Source organism: Delphinapterus leucas, chromosome 9, assembly GCF_059928025.1.
Source record: "Delphinapterus leucas isolate spDelLeu-1000000601 "Yukka" chromosome 9, BTC_Dleu_Yukka2, whole genome shotgun sequence".
Lineage (NCBI taxonomy): Eukaryota > Metazoa > Chordata > Mammalia > Artiodactyla > Monodontidae > Delphinapterus > Delphinapterus leucas.
Window position 1 is genome coordinate 67105268 of NC_143137.1, and position 25319 is coordinate 67130586.

Sequence of the window (25319 nt, forward strand, 5' to 3'; positions counted from 1 at the left end):
ATACATCTTCCATGCCTTTCTTAATTTCCCTCTTCCAGTTCAGATTTTATCTTTGTACATCCTGAGATATTGAATTTTTCCCTTGACTTGTTGCACTGAGGCTTTTGATGGGCCTGGGTGAGTGGATGTTTCGTGATAATAAGACAGATGTGATTACTTTCTGCTCATGCAATATTTTCCTGGTGGGCTTTCTCAGCCTGTATTTTTCTCCCTTTTTCTATTCCTGTATCATTGTATAGTCTGTACTGGTACATTTTCTTCATTATTCATCTTAAGTGAAGTATTTACTTCATTTGGACCATGGGGATGAGTTGGGGATTCTGCTGCAGAAGAGCAGAGACCTTTTTGTCCTGATTTAGAGAAAGCTTGTTAGGGCAGAAATAGATATTTGCGTAAGCGTGTGCATGTATGCATTTGTGTATTATATTATAAACCCCCTCCTCCTTTAATCTTGATAGTTACTGATTCAGATTAAGGGAAGACCTGAGAGCAAAAGAAATTGAGCCTTGTAGCCAGAGACCTTCAGAGAACTAATAACCAGGACAGTTGTCTTGGGAAGGAAAAAATCTATTTTGATAGGAAATAGAGGAATTTTTGTGTTATTAATGATAGTAATTTATGAATGCTATGGATGTCTTTAATCTTTGTCACATGTAATAAATATCTTAAAGATATTTAACATACATATTAAAGATATTTAATAATCTACACTTCACCCTGGGATTTTTCTACTTTCTGATGGGCTCTAGAGTACATAAGAAAACCTATTTGGGGGAAATAACGGCAAGCCTACTAGTTTTAACACATATCGTTCTGGCTTCCCTTAGTAAACCATTGGATTTACTCATTCTTTGCCTTTTCTACACTTCTTACTTTCATTCTTTCATTGTTGGGTTAGCTTAGACTGTATTTTGTTGTTAAAGTATGCTAAGTCCTTTTTTTGGCTGATTTTGGCCCCTGGCAGGATGATGGTTAGCTTGCACTTCCACATATCAATGGCACCTTTCTGAGCAAAACGAAGTAAGACTCAGAACAAGACCTACGCTTTTATATCCTAACATACACTAGTCTTTTAAAAATATTTCACATTCCCACCGCTTCTATTTAACACAGTATCAAAAGTCCTCCATAGCGATCAGGCAAAACACAAATAAAAGGCATCAAAACTGGAAGGGAAGAAGTAAAAGCGTCACTATTTGCAGATGACATCATACCATATATAGAAAACCCTAACCTCTCCACCAAGAAACTATTAGAACTGATAAATGAATTCAGTAAAGTTGCAGGATATAAGATTAATAAACAGAAATCTGTTGCTATTCTATTCACTAATAATGAATTATCTGAGAGAGAAAGACAAAGAAACAATCCGGTTTAAAACTGCATCAAAAAGATAAAAAACCCAGGAATAAACTTAACCAAGGAGGTGAAAGAAAGACCTGTACTCTGAAAAACTATGAAAAACTATAAAACACTGATGAAGGAAACTGAAGATACAAAGAAATGAAAAGATATCCCATTTTCAAGGACTGGAAAAACTAGTATTTTTAAATGTCCATACTACCCAAAGCAATATATAGATTTAATGCAATCCCTAACAAAATAGCCACAACATTTTCCACAAAACTAGAATGATCCTAAAATTTATACAGAACCACAAAAGATCCTGAATAGCCAAAGCAATTTTGAGAAAAAAGAAAGTTGAAGGTGTTACACTTCCTTACTTCAGACTATTCTACAAAGTTATAGTACTGGCACAAAAACAGACACACAGATCAATGGAACAGAACAGAGAGCTCAGAAATAAACCCATGCACTTATGGTCAATTAATCTACAACAAAGGGAGCAAGCATATACAAGGGGGAAAGACCCTCTCTTCAGTAAGTGGTGGTGGGAAAACTGGACAGCTACATGTAAAAGAATGAAGTTAGTATATTTTCTCATACCATATACAAAAATGAACTCTAAATGGATTAAAGACCTAAACGTAAGACTGGAAACCATAAAACTCCTAGAAGAAAATGTAGGCAAGAACACTCTTTGATATAAATTGCAGGAGTATTTTTTTGGCTCCGTCTCCTTAATCAAAGGAAACAAAAATAAAAATAAACAAATGGGACCTAATTAAATATAAATGCTTTTTGCACAGCAAAGGAAACCACTGACAAAACGAATACACAACCTACTGAATGGGAGAAAATATTTGCATAGGATATGACCTATGACCAATAAGGGGTTAATACCCGAAATACATAAACAGATCATAGAACTCAATATCAAACAAACTCAATTAAAAAATGGGCAGCAGACCTGAATAGACAGTTTTCCAAAGAAGACATACAGATGGCCAACAAGCAAATAAAAAGATGCTGAACACAACTAATCATCAGAGAAATGCAAATCAGAATGACAACGAGATATCATCTCAAACCTGTCAGAATGGCTATCATCAAAATGAACACAAATAACAAGTGTTGGTGAGGACATGGAAAAAAGAGAACCTTAGTACACTCATGGTGGGAACATAAATTGGTGCAACCACAGTGGAATATAGCATGGCCATTCCTCAAAACACTAAAAACAGAACTACCCTGTGATTCAGCAATTCCACGTCTGAGTATACATCCAAGGAAAAGAAAATACTAATTCTAAAAGATGTATGCGCCCCAATGTTCATAGCAGCATTATTTACAATAGCCAAGATATGGATGCAACCTAAGTGTCCATCAACAGAAGAATGGATAAAGATGATGTGGTAAATATACACAATGGAATACAACTCAGCCATAAAAAAAAATGAAAATTTGCCATTTGCAACATGGATGGACCTAGATGGTATTGTGCCTAGTGAAATAAGTCAGAGAGAGAAAGACAAATACCGTATACTATCGCTTATATGTGGAATATAAAAAAATGAATGCGGACGTCCCCTGCAGTCCGGCGGTTAACACTCCACACTACTCTCAGTGCAGGTGGCACAGGTTCGACCCCTGGTTGGGGAACTAAGATCCAACAGGCTGCACAGTGTGACCAAAAAAACAACAAAAAGGAAATCTTTGGTATGGCCCAAACATTAAGTAAAATAAATGAATGAATATAACAAAACAGAAATAGATTCACAGATACAGAGAACGAACTAGTGGTTACTAGTGGGGAGAGGGGAAGGGGAAGGGGCAATGTAGAGATAGGAGATTAAGAGATACAAACTACCATATGTAAAATAAATAAGCTACAAGGATACCCTGTACAGTACAGGGAATATAGTCAGTATTTTACAATAATTTTAAATGGAATATAATCTATAAAAGTATTGAATCATTATGTTATAATTAAAAAGTGGCTGAATAACAGGAATTTAATTGGATCAACCTAATCTTAAGGATAGATGTAAACTGTGCGGCTGAAAATGTTTGGAAATTCAAACTACTCTACTTCAACTCTCTGAAACCATTTCATGAACTAAAAGGAACAATCTGATAGCTCTTACATAGTAGACTTTTACATTATCTTCAGATAACACTATTTACTTTCTTTAAGGCAATGCTGTAGCAGCCTTAATCATTAAGCTTTATCTATAATTATTAACCATAAATTTTCTGACAATATTTTAAACAGATTTATACTTAATCCAATAATTAAATTGATTGTTATACATATATTACTAAAGTATTGATAAATTCTTGAGGAAAAAGATGTATATATTGATTTATATGAGATTGCTCATAAAAATTATACTGAAGCAAAAATAATTTATATGTATGTAATCATGGGAAGGCCACATGAATACATGGTATGAGAGATCATGTCTTTATTATGCTCTTCACTTGCACATTTATATTATTACTTATAAGTGTACATTTTGCAATGTCTTGACATTTGTTAACTGTGAAAGGCTATGCCAGATATGCTTCAGTGGAAAATGTAAGTGCTTGCCCAGAAATATAAAAATGATGATGTCTCTTCTCCTAATAGTTACATATTTTTACTTCTGTTGATAAAAATAGACTTCAATATGCTTTCATATATGCAAAATTCCCAGTTTGCAAAATCCCTTGCAATTATTGGTTTCTCGCTAGTAGGTAAAGAAATTGCTACCATCAAATCAGAAATATTTCCCTTTGTAACTTTCTGTCCTTGTTGTTGCACTATGGCTCCTGTAAAATGTTCTTTGTCACTCTATGAATTGTTACAATTTTCAAAGAGAAAGTAATGAGACGTCCATATAATAACCCTTCCTTGAGTCATGTACTCATGTACCACCACCACGTCCTTTCAGTGAAAAATCGGGCTGCAAACACTACCAATGTGTGTGGCAGTCTTTTCCAAACGTCTTTGCTCTTTCAGGAAATACTTGTAAACTGATTCAGCCCCAAACTGTTTCCAACTCTTCTCTGTTTCTTATTCATGATTCGACTACTTCCCCAGGTTTGGTCTGTGGCTCTCATGTCCCCGAAAGATTTTCAATTACCTTTCATGGCCTTTGACTTTAATTCTACCCACTATATTTCTTGGTTTGCTACTACTTTTAAAAGGTATACACAGAAATTGACCTCTAAGAGCCAGTCAATTAACCATAATCACCCAAAGAAGGAATTTCAGGAGTGGTTCCCATGTGCTTCCACCCACTGCCAAAGTTTTGATTTCTTTAGCCTTGCTCTGATTTCATTTCCTCCATTTCCCTCACCTCATACTTCCCTTTCTATCTCTCCTCCTCCTTCCTTATTTATAGTCTGCTCCAGAGCCATTTTTCTTTCTCAAGTGACACATTCCAGATTTGCCATCTAGGAGGGATAAGGAAATATGAAGCCCAAAAACCAGTCCTAGGGAAGAAAATCAAATGCAGTGAATGGAAGGAACTCCAATAAGCACAGATAGAAAGAGCACATGAGTGTTTTGGGGATCTTCCCAGTTCCCACCTTTGAAGACTAAAGTTTTCATTCCTTTTTTTTTTTTTTTTTTTTTTTTGCGGTACGCGGGCCTCTCACTGTTGCGGTCTCTCCCATTGTGGAGCACACGCTCTGGACACGCAGGCCCAGCAGCCATGGCTCACGGACCCAGCTGCTCCGCGGCATGTGGGATCTTCCCGGACCGGAGCACAAACCCGTGTCCCCTGCATCGGCAGGCGGACTCTCAACCACTGTGCCATCAGGGAGGCCGAACCATTACCTTCTTTCATGTATTTATTTTAATTTTATTTAAACATCTTTATTGGAGTACAATTGCTTTATAATGTTATGTTAGTTTCTGCTGTAGAGCTGCTGGAAATACTGACAGCTGACAACAGCTGGGCAGGGAAGAACCTCTTAGGCCTACATCATGGCTTCTCCCAGGGAAGAAGATAACTGGTCAATCCAAGACAAAAAAGTTTCACCCTTTGTTTTAAGAATGATTCTCATGGGCCATTTCTGCTCTAGAGCTCTCCATGGGATCAGCTGAAGGCTTTTTGAGATTTAATTAAAATTCAACTCTTCCCAATCCAATTTCTTTTGTTCCGTCAGCAGTGTTGATACCAATGCATTTCCTGTAAACAAATCTCCATTTCAGAAATTTTTTTTCTAGGGAACTTGACTTGAAACTATAGGTTTTGGGGTCAGAGAAATCTGGGTTTGAAACCAAGCACTTTTAACTTGCTCTGTGACCTTTGGCTTTTCAGTTTCCTCAGCTTCTATCAACAAAAAAATGGTAACATGAAGGCAATGGTATTGTATTTTATGAGAATGACGTCACGGACTTGTGTAACCTGACTATCTGAAAAAAATGACTTAAGTGAAAAATTAAATAATATATTTAAAACACATCATTTTGCAGAAGAGATCCTCAATAATTAAAAAAAAAATCCCTTTCTAACTTTAGAGAGGTTGAAGAAAATCAGAGGGCAATCAAGCACATATACTGATTATTAAAAACAACTAATTACAATTTTTGTAATATAAGATAGTCATCTCAGAATCAAAAAGATCTTCAGTTATTTTAACTGGACCAATAAACTAAAGCTAGACAAGCAGTTTGACACTGCTGAGTTATCTTTATTTTGACCAGGAAAGCTTACTCTTTGTATCAGGAAGAATAACCCCTACCTTCCCCAAAGTTGTCCAATCTTTTTATGTCCTCACCCCCTGAACCTATGAATTTGTGAGTCTACTTAGTCAAAAGAGCTTTGCAGGTATGATTAAATTTAGGACTTTGAGATGGAGAGATTATTCTGGATATCTGGGTGAGCTCACTATGAACACAAGAGTTCTTAAAAGTAGGAGGCAGAAGAACATCAAAGGGATATGTGACACTACAAAAGAGATTAGAAGATGTGATGTGAGAAGAACTCAGCCTGTCGTTGATGGATTTGAAGATGGAAAAAGGAGGTTATGCTGGAAAAGTCATGGAAATGGATTCTTCTCTAGAGCCTACAGAAAGGAATGCAGCCCTGCCAATACCTTGTCCTTAACACAGTGTGTCAAAAATATCTGACCTAGAGAACTGCAAAATAATAAAGCTTTGTGCTGTTTTAAGCCACTAGGTTTGAGGTAATTTATACAGTAGCAAGAGAAAACTAGTACAACCTTCATGACTCACAGTAAGATTCTCAAGAACTAAACCAGGTCTAGGTCTGTATGTAGGGACTCAGGTTGGGAAAACAGTGAAAGAAAAACATAAATGACTGGACTAAAATATATTTATTCTACGCCAATGGTTGAATAAAATCTGCATCATACTTTTCCCACTCTAAGCTTGTTCAGCCAGTTCCATTCTCTTGCCCTTCCAATGTGCCCTCTTCTCCCCACCTCCCTTCAAATTCACACATACACCAGGAAAGTGATGTTCCCAGTCTATAAAACTATCACGTGGAGGAACATCAGAAAAGTTTATTTCCCTACTTTTGTTTGTTACTTTATTTATTTTTTGGGGGGCTTAATATCAGCACCCAGTTATCTGAAATTAGCTCTTGATCTAGATTTTTAGCTCTTATCAACCCCTACCTAAGTTAACTTTTCTCTTCATATTTTTCCAGAAATAAGCATTGCTCTCACTTCCTTTTCGTTGTTGCTTATTCATATCACAAAGAAAAACTATAATCTTAACTAACTGTCTGTTGATCAATCACAATTAAAGAAATCTCTACATTTGTATGTGATTTGAACATAAGACTAAGTTCTGGACAAGGAGGCAATATGCATAGGACTAAGTGAAGTCAGACAGACCTAAGTTCAGTTTTTGCTCCCCTGTTTGGTCAGTATCTGATGTCCAGAAGTTTATTTCAATGTCTAAGTCACAATTATCTCTTCTGAAAAGCAGGATACACTGACCCAACAGGGTGATTCTGAGTATAGTAAATGCACTTAAAGTACTGTGGCAACTAAATAGAAAAATAAACTTACAGTTTATTAATAAATGATTTTTAATTATTTTTTATTACAAGAATCAATGAAATTAATAAATAATGCCTTGACAATGCTCCCAACATGATACTGAATGTCATATTATCTTCAATGGTTTATCTGCTCATGTCCACATATTTTTCTAATATATGCTATTTCCCTTGTGCAAGAAAAAAAAGTGAAATTACTTGCTTTTATCAATTGGAAAATTTAATTATATTTAAAAATAATATTCAATTTTCTATTATAAATCATGACAGAAAGCAAGTTTTCTGAATTTACTTATGAGAGCAATCTCTGGAAATGTATTCCAAGCTCCCAAGAATAAGGTATAGTTGTAAATTTTTGCCACATATTGTACTAATATTTCTTTTCCGGAAATATAGGGCAAATGAGTATTGTTATTGATTATGATTTAGAAAAATATCAAAGAAAAGATCAACAGAAATTATCAGTGTTCTTCAGGCAGAGAGTATTTCAAACGGAATTTAATGCCTAACTGTACCCATTACGTGTATTAGCATATTATTTAGAAATTGCAGAATTTAAAAAATTAATTCCCAACACCAATCATTATTTCCTATTTATTTTTAATAGTACTGAATGTTTAAGCAAAGACCATTATAAAATAAATAGAAGCTAAAAATTAAATTCATCAAACTAATGTTTATTACAATAGTTGGATTTATTTAGCAACAGAATGGATATCACACCTCCTGTCTGGCTGAGGACTGAGAATTCTTGCTCCCTGTCTCCATAGGCATTTCTGACTCCTTGGATAGTTACATTGGCATGTCATCCACTTGGGGACAGGGTGCCATAAAGCCCTGACCGCTCTCTAGCCTTCTGTCAGAGAGGCCACCCTTTTGAAAAAAAGTGTTTTGTTTTTAAACTAAGTTTTTCATTTCACTCAGTGACTTCCTAGTGATTCATCTGCAACTTGTACACCTATTTCTACAATAAAATTCATTTAAGGTAGTCTTGCCTTAGCTCAAACTCTAGGAGGCTGACCTTTGTTTTAAGTAGAGGGTTTGCAGTATTATATTATTAAAAGTACTGGAAAACAAAAAAGCGAGCATAATCCTTGAAAATATTTAATGGAATCTCAGAGTGAAATTACTTAAGTGAATTATTAACAACTATATCATTGTTAAAATGCTTTCACAGAATTTACTAAGACAACTAATTTCACCTTCCTTGATGAACTTACTCAGTTTGCATGTAGGCTTTTCTATCTCTTTTCTGATTTTCTTTTTGCTTATTTGTGTGTTTCTGCAGTAAAGAACTGCAACCTCAGCAAACCATAAATTTCACTTTTATACACAAAACACTTTTCTGGGAACCAAGACACTATGATTTATGGAGATGCATTTCATTTTTAAATATACAAGGGAGCTGAAACGATAAGAACAGAAAACAAATCCTTATATTAAGACCCAGAAAAAGTGATTGTAATTAAAAATTAAGCTGGATTGATTCATTCAGTAACCAAATCCATGAGAGTAGAGAATCAATTTTTACATTACTCAAGTACTGCAGAATTAACATAAAATGACTTTGATAATCCTAAAACTATTCATGCTTTTATACTGATTTCGAGTTCTCTCCACATTTACTGGTTTCTGGATTAAAAAAGTAAAATTTAGTTTTAAGCTGAGGAGCAATACTGACTCTACAGAAAATACGTTCCACTCTTAAAAGTATGCTAAACATATTCCTTAAAGTTTCTCATTAGAAATTATTTACTTAGCAAATGTGACTGCACATGCCAGCTTTCTTTAACTGATTTATTATTTTGATTGCGTATCTCCCAAATACGTTTTCAACTAAGATAATTATGTTAATTGGCATCTTTAAAGGGAATCTTCAACACAGAGAATTGTTTTCAAGGTTATCTCTGGGGAGTTAAAATATTTTCAGCAATTTATCATGAGACTTTCAAAAGTTAATTCCCAACTTACTCTATAACGCCCCAAATTGCCCTTAGCATTCTCCTTTAAGTCCTTCTTAGGAAATAAGAAGATTGTGCCTTAGAGAATTCTAGGGAAAGCATTTTAAAGGCAAAATTTATTGGCCTTTAAGTAACTGAAAAATAAGACAAAGAAATTGAAGCTTAGAGTTTAATATTTTCCCCTCAGCATAGGAAAGATGAAATTACAAAATTAAATCTTTTATTGCAAGATACCAAAATGACTAAAACCATTAATATGTGATAGTACCTAGATGGCAAAGCCTTATTATCAACCCTGAAGTCTGTGAAGTTTTTAAGTATTTTATTCTATAAGTATGTACCTAAATCAAATAGAAACTCAGGGATACTAGGACAAATTAATTCAAACTTGACAGATTGCTGATCCAACTTGTCAGTCTAGCACTAGAAGAGCCAGGATTAAGAAAGTGGGGCTCAAGCTCTCTGTCTTGGTATCAGGTTGTACCCTGTCACTGCTTAGAGAGCCTGATGGAGTCACATTAGTAAGTCAAGAGAGCAAAGGCAGTCTTTTTTTTTTTTTAAACAGTCTAACCAAACATGTAATATTTGGAAGAGGACTTAGTAGAGAAACCATCAAAAATACTGTGTTATTTTTGTATTCATGTTTTAAAAAGCAAAAAAAAAATGTAAATGCAGACTCTCTTATTAAAGGGCTACTATCAAGGGATACTATTAAAGGGATACTATCAAGCTAGACTTATGTGTTACTGAGAACAATTTACTACCCAAACCCATTATACAGTTAACATAGTAATTTAGATAAAAACAGAAAGTGTAGTGAATCTTGCTTCCTGGAGTGACAGAGGTTGGGGCACGCGTGAGATTTCAATGAACTACACTTAGAAGCGGCCATGAATTATAGATGACAGCAGAGTTAGATGCATTATTTCATCTCAAATTAGAGCTGACATTGGTGAAGCAAGATGTCCTTCTAGCAATCTAAGTAAGTGTTGGCAGCAAGAATAGGTTTCAATCTAGAAATATATTCCTTAAAGAAACAGACAATTAAGTATCACCTAATTATCTTCTCTATAGCTTTTGAAAGGTTAACTCTTCCATATTCTAAAACCTAAGTAATGAGAAAAAAATACAGTGACGTGAATATACGCTCTAACCTTTAACAATTTCTAGGATTTTTTAAACATTTCAAATCCTATAATGATGAAGAAATTACATAATAGTAGGGAAAGCCTTACTATTTTTTTTTTTTAATCCAGGCTCTTTCCAAGGCAAGAGTGCCTTATATTTCATTGAAAACATACCCAGATGAGACTTCTCCAACTAAAGTGTGTTTAAGGGAAACAAACATGAAAGGGGGGTGTGGTTTTCCTAAGGTAGGCTTGCTTTTATTACATGTACTTATATCCAAACTGCCTCTTTATATTTATTCTTCATAACACTCATTCCTGATATAAGCTGATGTACTGTTAATATTACTCCTACTTCAGTAGAGAAGAAAATGAGGTTTTTACGGCATTTGCAAATGTCTGTTAAAGAAGAATTTCAATATAAAGGTAATAAATATTTTTATTTCTATTGAAAGATTATCATAGAATATTTCAGATATAAAATGATAAATGAAAATAATATAAAAATACCTGTATTCCCCTCACATAGTTCCCCTCGTCTCTCCACATAACCACTTTCTTTAGTTTGACATTTGTCATTTACATGAATTATGCTTTCTCTATATATGTATGAATCTCGAAAACATATAAAAAATTTTGCAAGTTTTAAAACTTTTCTGAAAATGTTTTCAGAGATATGTATTTTTCTGTACTTTGCTCTTTCAAATCCAGCATTGGGGTTTGTGAGATACATTCAGGTTGACAGATGTAACTCAGATTCTGTCATTATCATTGTTGAATGATATTCCATTGTTTGAATTTGCTACCACACTTTACTTACTGACCTACTGTTGATGGCACAGTAGGATGACTCGAATTTATCTTGCAAGTATAAACAATGCAAAGAGTGACATTTTAAACCAAGTCTCATGGTATACATATGTGAGAATTTCTCTAGAATACACAGCTAGGAACAGAAGTGCTGGGTCTTAGCATATGCACATCTTTAACTTTATATCTAACTGAAAAACTGCTCTTCAAAGTGTTTCTATCAACAAAAACATGACAGGCAGTGTTTAAGATTTGCCTTTGCTCCTCATGCATGCCAACACTTGGTATTGTCAGACTTTTAATTTTAATTATTCTGATAGCTATAAAATGGTAGCTTTTCATTTCCTTTTTCTTAATTGAAATCAATTGAATAGTTTTTCTTGTGTTTACTGGGTATTCATTTTTCCTCTTTTAGAAATGCTGTTTTCATATCTTCTTCCCATTTTAATAAAAAAAACTCACTTTTCTGTTTATAACCACAGAAAGCCTCTTCATATTCTAAATAATAATCCTTCGTCAGTTATAGACATGCTTTCCTATGGAGGGGGCGTGTTTCCAGGCACTCCTTTCTAATAGTATTTTTCTATGCTTGCACCAGTGCCACATTCCATATAACCTTAATTATCACAGCTTCATAATACATATTGGTATTTGGTAAGAAAAACTCTCGAACTGTGTCTTGATTGTTTTTAAACATTTGCCTTCCACATACATTTTAAGATAAGCTTGTCCAGTTCCTTTCAAAAAATACTCTTTTAGGATTATAAATGAATTAAAAAACGAGGAGAACTGACATTTTGATGATAGTCTTCTTACCAATGAATAGGGTTTTAACACCTTTCCATAAATGCATCATTTTTTTGTTCTTAAAGGTCTTATGCAACTTTGTTAGATTTATTCCAATGTAGTTTGTATTTTCTGGCATATTTGTAAATAGGACCTAATTCTCTTTCCTTTCAATTATATATGATAACTACCTGTTAAATATCAGATGGCTCATATTATTTCTAATAATTTGAATGTAGACTAGTTAATGTTTTCCATAGAATCATGTATATGACAAATGACAAATAAGGACAATCTAGTTTCTTCTTTCCCAGTCATAATAAATTTTATTTTGTTTTACTTCATGTTTTGACTTACTGATAAGTTCTAGTACAGTGTTCTACAGGAATAATTAGATTGTAAGCATCTTTGTATCATTCCTCAATCATAAGGATGTACCTTCAATTTTCATCATTATGTATCAGGCTTGTTAGATTTTCTAATAGTTATTCTTCATCTTTTACTCCCAGTTGCTAAGAATTTTAATTAGTGGATACTTAATTTTATTTACTGCCTTTCTTTTTTCATTTTAATGAGCTATTTAATAAATTATTTTAAAACATGTTCACTTTTGATATATGTCTACTATAATATCCTAATTTTGAACCGCTCTTGTATTCTTGGGATAATCCAACTTGATTATGATGTAGTTGATACTTTAAAACGTATTTGTTTTAGGATTTGATTTCCATGTATTTTCTTAGAATTTTACATCTATGTTAATATTTGAAATTAGATTTAATTTTCCTTTCTCATCCTGTCTTAGATTACATTTATCAATATGTTCAAACATAAAGTGAATGGGTAAGAATTTCCTCTTATATACCCTCTAGTTGGTATGCATGCTATTTAAATTAACACTTCCTTGAGTACTTGTTCAAAGTTGTTTTAAAAAACATCAGTGAATGAAAGGGTGTATTAATTTTTAACTACTGATTTAATTACTTTATGTCTAATAAATTTTCTTTGGTTAACAGTTTCAAAAATTATATTATTCTTGCAAATCGTTTTTTTCAAATGCACTATAATAAAGTTCTTCACTATAATATTATTTTATATTTATTATTTTTACTTCTGCATTTTAATTCTCTTATAAAATTCCTGAAATTCTTTATTATTTCTGTGTGACCTATCTCGCTAGAATTTTTGTCTTTTCCATAAACAAATATTTAATGTGTTTTGAATTTAGGTTTTGTTCTATATCTTTAATAACATCTCTTACAAATATTTTAAGATATCTTCAAATTTATTTGAGTGTATTCTAACTTTTTAAGTTAAATGATTGGCTCATTAAATTTTTGCCTTTCCCCTAAAATAAGCATTTACAGCTATAACTTTCCTTTAATTACACAGTAACTCTATCACAAAAGTTTTAATATATATTTTCATTATGCTTCATTTCTAAGTGTTTTCTACTGTCTATATGACTACTTTCTTTGATCTACAATTTATGTGTAATTTTGAATTTCTAAATAAGGGTTTTACATATTTTCTTTCTGTTCTATATGGTAATTCATTTCAATGATTAACTTTTTGTATGAAAATACAGTTTACATGATAATGATTCTTGAAAATGTAGCATCATTTACATATTGGTCAATTTGATAAACACAAACTGCCAATCCCTGTTTTGTATCTGTCAAATGTAACTCAAAATGATATGTTGGATATGCCTTTGTGTTTTCTATTTTTATTGCCTTTTCTAGGGATCTTTTATAAATCCTGTTACCTTCCTTTGCTTTACTTGACATTTATTTCCTTATTTTTTCCTTTACTGGTTTGGAAGTAGGGTTCTACTTCTAAAGCATACGGTAAACTTAGAACCTTTAAATCCCATCATTTCTCTCTCAACTCACATGTTTGAATTATACTTTGTTGTCTGCCTCTCAGTTAGACATTACTGATTTATTCATCCAGTGCTTATTTAGATGTGTCTACTTTTATACAAATTTCTTTTCTTCTCACATGCTAAATCTTTTATTCTGAGAATAAATGAAATTGGGAACTTCCTGAAGTGAAAGTTTATTGCAGATAAGCTCTCTTAGCTTTTCTAGATACATGTTTTCATGTGCCTTCTAGTGCCAAAATGTTAAGTCAGCTGATTTTCAAATCATGGGTTGACAATTACTTTCTCAGAAATGTGAAGATATTCTGCAGTACTCTGGCTTTTATGGTTGATGTTGAATAATCAAGTATCCCTTGTGTTGTGTTCTTTTGAAGATAATTTGTCCTTTCTCTCTGGCACTTTTAAGGTTCTCTCATTCTCTGTTTCTCTTTCTCTGGTACTCTGTAGTTTTAACTAAGATGAATCTGGAAGTTTTGTTTCCTTCTTTGTTTTTGTGTTGTCATTATCCTGTGAAGAATTTATTATGATTTCTGGATTCAGAATTTACGTTCTTTGTTAACTCCGCAAAATGTTTTTGCACTATCATTACCAATATTAGTTCTCTCATCTCTTTATTATCTACTTCTAGAATCCAATCACATGCTTCTCTAGTTAACATTTAATTATTTCTCATTTTTAAAATTTGTTTCCCCATGTGTTGTTCTATCTTTCATTTCACTAATACTATCTTCAACTGTGTTCTAATATGCTTATTAATCCTCCATTGAGAATTCTTTTACAAGTTTCAATAATCATATTTTATATTTATAGACATTGCATTTAGTTTGTTTTCCAGACTGGTATTTTTTTAAATAATCATGTTTCTTTCTCAAGTTTTAATTTTTTTAAATTGTTAACCTTTAAAAAATACTTACTTTTAATTTCTGCTAATTTTAGTATTATACCTTTTGGGAGTTTTTTTTTTCTTTTGGTATAAATCTGCTTTGTTCTGTTTCTCCTGTCTTTTGTTCATGACAATTTATATTCTCAACCACTTTTAAATTTTCTATTGTGACTTCTTATTCATTGAGGCTTCTTATTTTATGGGTGGGAACTGTACAAGTCCTACGTTGAGAGTTAATCTCTCCAGGTAGAATTTGCTTTTGGCTCTGCAAGGTAGCCAGTGGTGATATCAACCCAGAATTACTTTAAATTCTCACCTTGGGTTTTTTTCATACCTCCAGAGAGTGTAGAAACTTCAGTTCCAAATTTGCAGGAAGTTCAGTCTGTGGTTTTTACTTCTACATGAATTTTTACTGTACCAACTTTGTGTCCAGGCTGAAACAAGTATCTTTTGTCATTTCTTCTTGCTGAGGATGGGTTTTTCTTTCAACTCTGTCTTTTCATTCAGTTTAGAGCATTTCAAACGCTTAGCTTTGTGTGAAGGTAACCTTCTAACACCAAATTAAAGGGGCCGAGGATCTTGTCTTATGACCCCAATGGAACAGATAAAACGCAATATTTGAGAAAACTAAATTTTGTAGACATGCCCAAAGCAGCTTCGCTTCCAGTTAAACTTAGATCACCAATTTTTCTCTCTCAGTTCTTGAACACTGAGAAATTCCCTCTTACTTGCAACATAGCCATGCATTTATATATATATATATATATATATATATATATATATATATATATATATATATATTTTTTTTTTTTCGGTATGCGGGCCTCTCACTGCTGTGGCCTCTCCCGTTGCGGAGCACAGGCTCCGGACGCGCAGGCTCAGCGGCCATGGCTCACGGGCCCAGCCGCTCCGCAGCATGTGGGATCTTCCTGGACCGGGGCATGAACCCGTGTCCCCTGCATCGGCAGGCAGACTCTAAACCACTGTGCCACCAGGGAAGCCCCATGCATTTATATTTTGCATTTTATCATAGCTAGGCATTTATATTTTACCCAGCATTTTTAAGTGTTTGGTTTGAGGGTTTTCAGGACATCTATCCACCACAATGCCAAGAAATAAAAGACTATATTTAATTATTTGCATTTCTGACTTTGGAAAAGAAGTTTATAAACATTGGCTATTATATTATTATTAAAATAATAATTATTATAAATTATTGTATTATTAAAATAATTATAAAATAATTATACTTTATACATATAATTTAAAATCACCTCGTTCACTGCAAATACTCTCGTTTATATGCATATATGTTAGATGATGATGTCAACAATTTTGGTTATCATACTACCAAATTTTATAAATCCTTTTTATAGCTACAACTGTAGTAATTTGATAATAATGGTTCTCAACAATATTCATAATGATTACTCATCTGTAAGATGAAATAAAGTCACATGAGGTTTTAAAATTTTCCATCCCCAAAATTTCTAAATTTTTGTGTCAGATTTTGATATTGTATATGGTAGTTATAATTTTTAGTATTATTCAGTTGCAATGTATTAGTACTATTTTTTTCTTACTGATAATTTTATACTATTTTTCTTAGTAAAACTTTAATGTTATAGCAATATCATGTGTGACAAAAAGATAAGGTATGTGTTCATTAACAACATTATAGCATGGTTGCCAAATGCATACACTTTGAAGATGGATAGATTTTAAAGATGGATAGATAAGAATTCAGATGTTGCATCCAACAACAAGTTTTACAACTTACCCGACCTCTCTTACCTTCAGTTCCTAATCTGGAAAATTTGGATACTAAATATTGTAGCATTAAGTGCTAAAGTGACAACAACAACAATAACAACAACAACAACGAAATAGGTAACACTGGGCATTTACTAAACACTGCACTAAGTATTTGATATTGATCGGACATTTTCATCTTCACAGGAGACTACAAAGGAGGTCCTATTGTTACTCCCACTTTACAAATATATATGATGCATGTAAAGCCCTTAGCTTAATACTTACTACATTATAAATGCCCCAACAAATAGTATTTGTTATTCTTACGTATTATTATAGCTAGTATTACTAAGTTTAAATCCCTACAATTTCCATATAAACTCATGAATACTGTGATCTTAGGAGTGCTATTTAAAAAGGCATAAACATAATAAATAATATATTATCATATCTGAAATGCCCTAAACCACCACTGAATATACCTGTTTATTCCCTGTAGCAAATTCATTTGAGAAATACAATAATTAACTCTTTGGTTACTAAATAAAAAATGCTTCTTTTCCAATTAATGAGTGATAGAGAAATGGCATTAATCCTTAATCTATTTCAGACTATCTATCAGTACCACACCTCTGTCATTTGTATACTCTTAATGCTTCCTTTACTAGCCATCATGATGGTTCCTTTCTCTGCCTATAAGATCCAAGACTAATTTCTTTCTGATCATTACGGTTACCTGATACCAATTCCTAGGTTTTCTTACACTAACAAAAAATGAATAGCAGAGTATACTTTGAAGGTCAAAATAATAAAAATCAAGGAGAGAAGGCTAATCTTATTTTTCTAAAGTATAGGGTCTATAAATTATGATGATTTTTATAAAAAGTATCATCTCATATTTTCCATGTTATAAATGAAAAAGGACTGTATTTATTGTTTTTCTTCACTGAATAAGTCTGAAGTACTATGAAACATATCAAAACAAATACATATCTATTGGTTATAAAATGAAGGCATTTAAATTACAAAACATGGAAGACAAAAGAAAATGAAATTTTAATTAGAAAGATTGACTAATACATAGGATCACACATCTGAAGAATTTTAAAACTTATCATAGAAAACAAAGCAACTATCAACAGTCACTCACAATGTTAATCCTTGAATGATTCCTTACTTTAAGTTCATACAATCATATAAACTACACTGGACCTTCATCAAGAGGACTATTTTCAGGGAATTGTCCAAAGATAAATGAGCATTTAGAATGCTCATTAGAAGTTATTATGGCCAATTTAATAAAAAATTCACTAAACATTCCCAGGAAAAATTTGTGAGGGCAAATTTTAGCAACATCTTTTAGCAGGTGACTATTCTGTACAGACATTTAATAGGAAAGAAAATTGGGAAAAAGTTCCCAAGTACTAATGCCCCAGTTGTACAAAAACTCTGTTTAACATCAACTCATTACCTACTGTAAAATCATTTCAGAGAAAATGTTCTTAAAAATTTGAACTAATCTTTCCCCTAGCTTGTTTCTTAATTCTTGCTGTTTTTCTTTGTGGTACCTTGTCATGATGTGTCTTTTAAAACCTGCATGTCTTCTAGGATGACAAACTGTGAAGAAAATAAAGAAGTAAATCCTCTGATCTCTTAATTTCCTGTATCTTCACAATATATTTTGGATACACTGTCGCAAAGACTGCCCACATTCCATTGCATTATTATGTGCAAGGTGAAATTAGTAATCATTATTAAAGCAAAAGTTGATCTATACCGAAAAAAAAAATCCAAGTAGAAATATCCCGATTTTGCTATAGTCTTTTTTATTAGTTTGTCAACCATATTTCTTTTTATTTTTCCAAATTATTTAATGATGTTTTACTAGGACACACAAAATTCAGAAATATACTTAAATAAGAAGAACAAGCACAAAGGAAATAATGGAGAGAAGGCCATAATAATGGAGCCCAAAATGAGGCTAAAATGCATGAAGTTTGGCTTTAATTAACTGTGATTACAAGACTAGATAAATCATTTTTTATCTTAAAAGGTGGAACCTGTTTCCAAGGATCATAAAGAGAACCCTGCATCTTAAAAGGTAAAGTATCCCTAATGACATATATACATTAAACACAGCCACAAGTTTCATGTTCCTTATAAACCAAGGCATCTATCAAAAAGCTATTTTTTTTTGGTTAGAATTGTGATTTTCCAAAAAAGCAAGTCCTAAAAGTAATGCCTTCTGTGAAACTCAACTACTTTTTGCTGCAGAAATTCCCTAGAGTTCAAAGTCCTATCAGAAGAGGATGTCTACGCTGAATTGTTAGGCTTTTTTTCGTTTTACTTTTAAGTTAAACTTCAATCACCATAATTTGTAATATGAGGAAAAGCCATGTTTCACTGACTTCCTTGGCTGTTTAGCCTATCTTTTATACACATGACAACCAAAATTGTCTCCAAACACTTCTAGCAATCTCCTGTTTAGTAAAGGCATAGGGTCTCTCCATACTTCATAAAAGGATTCCCTTTGAAGTCAGTTTGTGCTCTAAAAGGCATGGAGAAAATCCTGTCAACAGTGGACCCAAGTGCCATACGCACTTTTTGTATTTTGAAAAGCTTAACTAATGTTCCACTCAAACAAAATGTATTCTTTTCTAGGACAGTTATTTGTACATCCTTAAAACCACTTCTAAGATCCTCATCAAACCTTCCTGAGAACTTAGGTAAATTGGTTTACTTAGTTTTTTATCAGCTGCTCTATTAACTCCTTAAGAGTGATACAATAGGGAAAAGAGGTATAGTTTTCTTTAATAGAAACTTGCTTTGTTAGCTTTGACACACTCCACATATTACTTTAACACATGGCATGCAGCCAGAAACTGAGTGTTATCATGAATGCCAATTTAAAAAACAATTCAACTAAACATTGACAAATGATCAAATCTTTGACTAATGATATATACAATAAATTATGATAAAACACCAACCTCTATTCCATGTGTTCTAAGAGCTTTCTGTATTTCTCTCTTACCCAGCTTACCATTTGCTCAATTTGTATCTAAGGACACATGTGAAGTCCCTCCTCCAGGGTTCTGGGTAAGAATTTGTCCAAGGGCATGTAGAGGGTCAAATAAAAACAAGCTCATAGATATCATCTCCCACAGGTCAGAATGGCCATCACCAAAAAGTCTACAAACAATAAATGTTGGAGAGGTTGCAGAGAAACGGGAACCTTCCTACACTGTTGCTGGAAATGCAAATTGGTGCAGCCACTATGGAAAACAGTATGGAGGTTCCTTCAAAAACTAGAAACAGAGCCACCATATGATCCAGCAATCCCACTCCTGGGCATATATCCAGAGAAAATTCTAATTAAAAAAGATACATGCACCCCCAATGTTCATAGCAGCACTATTACAATAGCCAAGACATGGAAGCAACCTAAGTGTTCATCTACAGATGAGTGGATAAAGATGTGGTATATTTATATAAGGGAATATTATTCAGTCATAAAAAAAGAATGTTGCAGCAACATGGACGGACCTAGAGATTTTCATACTAAATGAAGTCAGACACAGAAAGACAAATATATATCACTTATATGTGGAATCTAAAAAAAATGGTACAAATGAGCTTATTTACAAAACAGAAACAGACTCATGGACATAGAAAACAAACTTATGGTTACCAAAGGGGAAAAGTTGGGGGAAGGATAAATTAAGAGTTTGGGATTAGCAGATACACACTACTATGTATAAAATAGATAAGCAACAAGGATCTACTGTACAGCAAGGGAACTTATTTAATACCTTGTAATAAACTATAATGGAAAAGGATCTGAAGTATATACGTGTATTAATGTATATAAAACTGAATCACTTTGCTGTACACTAGAAACCAATGAGATGGAGCAGGACCCTGTAAGGGCCCTCCCTGGTACAAATTCTGTCCATGTCCCCTGTTTCTTGTCTGTAGAAAATAAGCTTCATTCAGCCCCCTTGACCTTTCCTGCATTCTAAAGGGCAGATTCAAACAGTTGCTAATCAGGGAAGGGAGGAAATGCAGAAAGAAAGGAGGAACAGTCAATTACAGCCTTGGGGCAGGGTCCTGGTTCCTCCTGAAGGAATATACATAACGTTATCTTTGAGCTCTTCTGTAGGAACTAAGGCCCCAACCCAGGTGGAAGATGGTAACTTCAAGCTGAACACAGTGAACACAAGATTCCTGGAACACCACCCTGTTACCTCACCACCAGCCAATCATAAGAAAGTCACACACCCTGCAGCCCTCACAACAAATTTTGCCTCTAGAAACTTCTCCCTGAAAACCATAAGTTCAGGGTTTTTGAGCACAAGACACCTATTCTCCTTGCTTGGCCCTGTAATAAACCCTTCTCTGCTCCAAGCTCCAACGTTTTGGTTCGTTTGGCCTCACTGTGTGTGGGGCACACAAACTTGGGTTCAGTAACACTAACACAACATTGCAAATCAACTATACTTAAATTAAAAAAAAAAAAAAGCTCATAAATTTGGCCTCATTAATGCCAGGCTCAATTCTAAAAGCTTCCAAAATGTGGATCATGGGTCGGGTACATCAATATATTACAATGGGTCTGAAAATTCACATATGCAGAAAAACAACTGTAGAAATACTATGTTGCACCTATATACACTGATAATTTTCAGAGATATTTATTTTAATTAGAGTATAAGATGCACTCATTTTAAAGCATTGGTATATTTATGTTACTTTGTATAACTTTATATTTTCTCAGTCACTGGGTACTAAAAGTACAACTACCAGCACATCCGGTTCTCAGACTTGAAATATTGAAAACCCTTCCAGATATGAACAGACCTATGCTGATAATCATGCAATGGCTACCACAGCTGCTTCTGTCATAGCACACCCACTGGCACTCTAGAAGATAAAACCCATTAGCTGTTTCTAAGCTTCTATGTGTATTAGAATATTTCCCTGACTTTGGTCATCTCAAGCAACACTAATTCTGTACCTTCACTGGAAATTTTAAACCATGTATCTGATTTTTAGTAAGCTCTTGACTAAAGAGATATTATCTAAAGCCTGACAGAGTGACACTGAAATTCCAAGAAACTTAGACCATCTAATCTCTTTAAAACACAAGAAATCCCTTTGTTGGATACTCCAATTTATGCATGTATTTACTTATCTGCTTATTCATTTCCTTATTCACCATATACTTAGGAGCACCTTTTGGGTGCAAGGACATACACTAAGTGTTGATGCTATGCTCATTAAGAATTTAGCAACTTAGCTGGAGAGATACTATGAATTACAGAAAGAACTTAGGACAACTTAATGTTTTTATATGTGTAGTTTAAGCTATTAGTGTTGGAGGAATTTGGAAGGGGAAGATCACATAGGAAGAGTGTGAAAAAGAAAACCATTATACAGGAGATGGGTTAAAGTAGACATCTGAATGTTGTGCGTGATGTAATATATAGCTTGTGGGTGGATACGGGTGTAGTATTGGAAGGCTGATCAGCAACCTAGTTTGAGGAAGCTACAGGTTAAAAGATGCAAGCAAGAAAATACAAAAGGAATGGAATACTGACACTAGAATGCTTGCCCCTGCAAACAAGGTTGGTTAAGGCAGGAAAATCAAACACAGACAGTTGAAAAGACCTTGAATGCCTTACTAAGAATTCTGAACTTTCTGTTATGCAACAGGGAGTCCTAAAGTTTCCTAAGCATGATCATGACCTTTAGCTAAACACTTACACTTGTGAGGTGTCCAGCATTGTTTAAAATCGTTTGCGAATAATAACGCATTTATTCTTCACAATGAAACCGAGTAGGACCCTGGGCACAGAAGCCTTTCTCTGTGTGTCCGCCGTTTCTTGTTTGCAGAAAACAGGCTTCAGCCTCCATGACCTTCCCTGAGTTCCAAAGGGCAGGTTCAAACAGTTGCTAATCAGGGAAGGGAGGGGATGGAGAGACAATGGAAGAGCAGTCAAGAAACAACAGTGCGGCCTTGGGGCAGGGTCCCGGTTCCACTTCAAGGGATACATATAACAATATCTTTGAGCTCTTCCACAGAACTAAAACCCCCAACAAATGGAAGACATTAACTACTTGATGAAGCCTTCTTCATTCCAGAGAGAAGGTCACAGTTTGATAACCTTGAAAATCACAGAAGCTCATCAGGAGACAACCCGAGGCCAGATTAGAGGAATGCAGGCCCTGAACACACCCTGATCCTTAACAGCAACCCTGCCCTCCAACCACTGCTATAAAACTCCTCACTAAATTGCCCCCAGGTTGGGACACACAGTTTTTTACGGCACAAGCCCGCTGTGGTCCCCCTTTGCGTGGCAAAGCAATAAAGGTATTCTTCTATACCTCACTCGAAACTCTGTCTCAGATTTGATTTGGCACTGGGGCACAGAAGCTGAGTTTTCCGCATCAATAACAACTCTGTAAGGTAACTAATTTTATCATCCATGTATATGATACATAGTTAGAGAGCTAAGAAACTGAGAAGTTAAGTAAGTTGCCCAAGGTCCCAACTAGGAGAGGCAGGACTGGGACTCAACCAGGTTCTATGTTCTTATCCATGACTCTATCAAGTGAATGAATGAGCAAAACAAATCTTTAAGAAAATCAATCTGAGTGCAACATAAAGGTGTCTTAAAAGAACTGGAAAGGCTGGGAATGGACTTCAGTTAGAAGAATTTTCAGCAGTACTTGCATGGGGTAATGTGATTTAAACCAGAATTGGGGCTATAAGTAATGGCTGAATGGGAAAAATTCAAGAGTCATTATGAACTCAAAAAACGGAATATAATGACGATACGATAAGTTAAACCATGTCACTTCTCAAAGAATCTATGTGTACAAATATACATAAAAACATTAGAAGTTAATAATATCTTTTAAATGCTTGATAAAATCTGTTCTTTTAAAACTCAAACTCAGAAGTAGTTTTAGTATGGTTTTCCTAATTAGGAAATTAATTTTTGTTGAAAAGCAATAGCCAAGTGTTAAATGTGAAAATATTGACCACGGTTTGCTAGGTTCTATTCTACGTGGCGTTAACTTTCTGTTTGTGTAACTTCACATTTTACTGATTCCTTACAGCCGAAACTGTGTCTTTGTGAATTGTCTGTAAGCTTTGTGGGATATAAATTCCAGGTTATTTTGAAGTTATGCCTGTTTGTATCATTCGCCCACTCAAGATATCACACATTCTTCCAACCACCCCCTACACTTGGAACAGGCACTCAATTAATATACGCCAGGCAGGCAGGCCACCTTGCTCTTCTCCTTCAAAAACTCCTAAAAAACCATCTGTTCTGGGAGGCATTCCAGCTAAAATAACCACCTACTACTTTCAGTTGCCTGTAATCTCTACATCCACTTTCTTGAGCACAGCTGACATATTTTACCATTACAAAATCCATAAGACAAGATATTTTCTAAATATCTTATAGTGGTATTTAACCTCCCCTCAAACATCTACATTCCCTTACTGCATATTCTTGCAAGCTTTTCTTTTACGACAGATTAAGGAAATATCAGCTTCAAAAGAGTAAGAGAATTAACTTTGAATTTGTGTGTGGGCTCTTGGATCAAAATGTTTAGCCAACCCAGTTAGTTATTCTGATCTCGGTGTTGTGCCAAACTCTCATGGAGAACACTCAGTGCAACTATCTAATTGGATGCTTCATGGACATACTACATAGCATAGAAAGTAAACAATGTAGTAAACTGTTTAATTAAATCAGTGGACTTCGATTTTCAAAGTTCAGTATGGTTTACTTTCTAGGCAACAACAACTAATTGTGATCTTATGATATTTTTGATAAACAGTTCCATAGAATAAAAAATAAAAATATGACAAGAACACATTTTATGATTATGCAAAAGAGATCCAACAGAGAATTTCTTCTAATTTTTGAAATATGAAATGCATGTATTGTCATGCTGGCTAATAACAAAATCCTGCATGCCTGTGAATCCCTACTACTTGTGTAAATATGCATAACTTTGTGGGGATGGCATTATCCAGCTTATAAACTAATCTAAAGACATGCATTTTTAACCTCTGCAAAAATCAGGCCTAGCTGAAAGATAAATGGCCTTCTTTGTATTTCCAGAGCTGGGATTTACAGATCAAGAGACAGGTGTCAGAAAACTGAGAAGAATTAATGCATGGAAGCTATAGAATAAGGATACACAGTGGGGATTTCTGCTAAACTAGAAGGGCAAAGCCCTGGTATTGCTGGTGGAAGTGATGGGTGACAAGATGGGAGCCAAAATGCTGATAATGGAAAGACAAGAGATTAGATATAAGTGTTGGCCTCCTCATTCTTCAGGTCAACCCCTCAGAGTAGGAAAGGAAAATACCTAAGTAGGATGAGACAATCAAAGAACCTAAGAATAGCCTTGGGATATCCTACCTGTGGGTGGAAAGAACAATGTTTTCATAATTCTGTGCCCTACATGGCATAGGCTCAGTGAAGTAGCAATGGTGAAGGAGGTGTCCAGTCACATGGATCTGGAGAAAGCCCCTGAGGGTCGCAGAGACCTTACTGTGGTGAATAAGCATCTTGGAATTATAAGACCCTTCCACAACGTGGACTCCAAAAGTGTTAAGAGGATGAAGGAGGAGGAGCCACAGATTTAGGACAAGTTGGTGGTTGAGTGTGTGAACCACTGAGAAAGAAGGCAGTTACACAGTCCACAATCATGGGGAGGAGG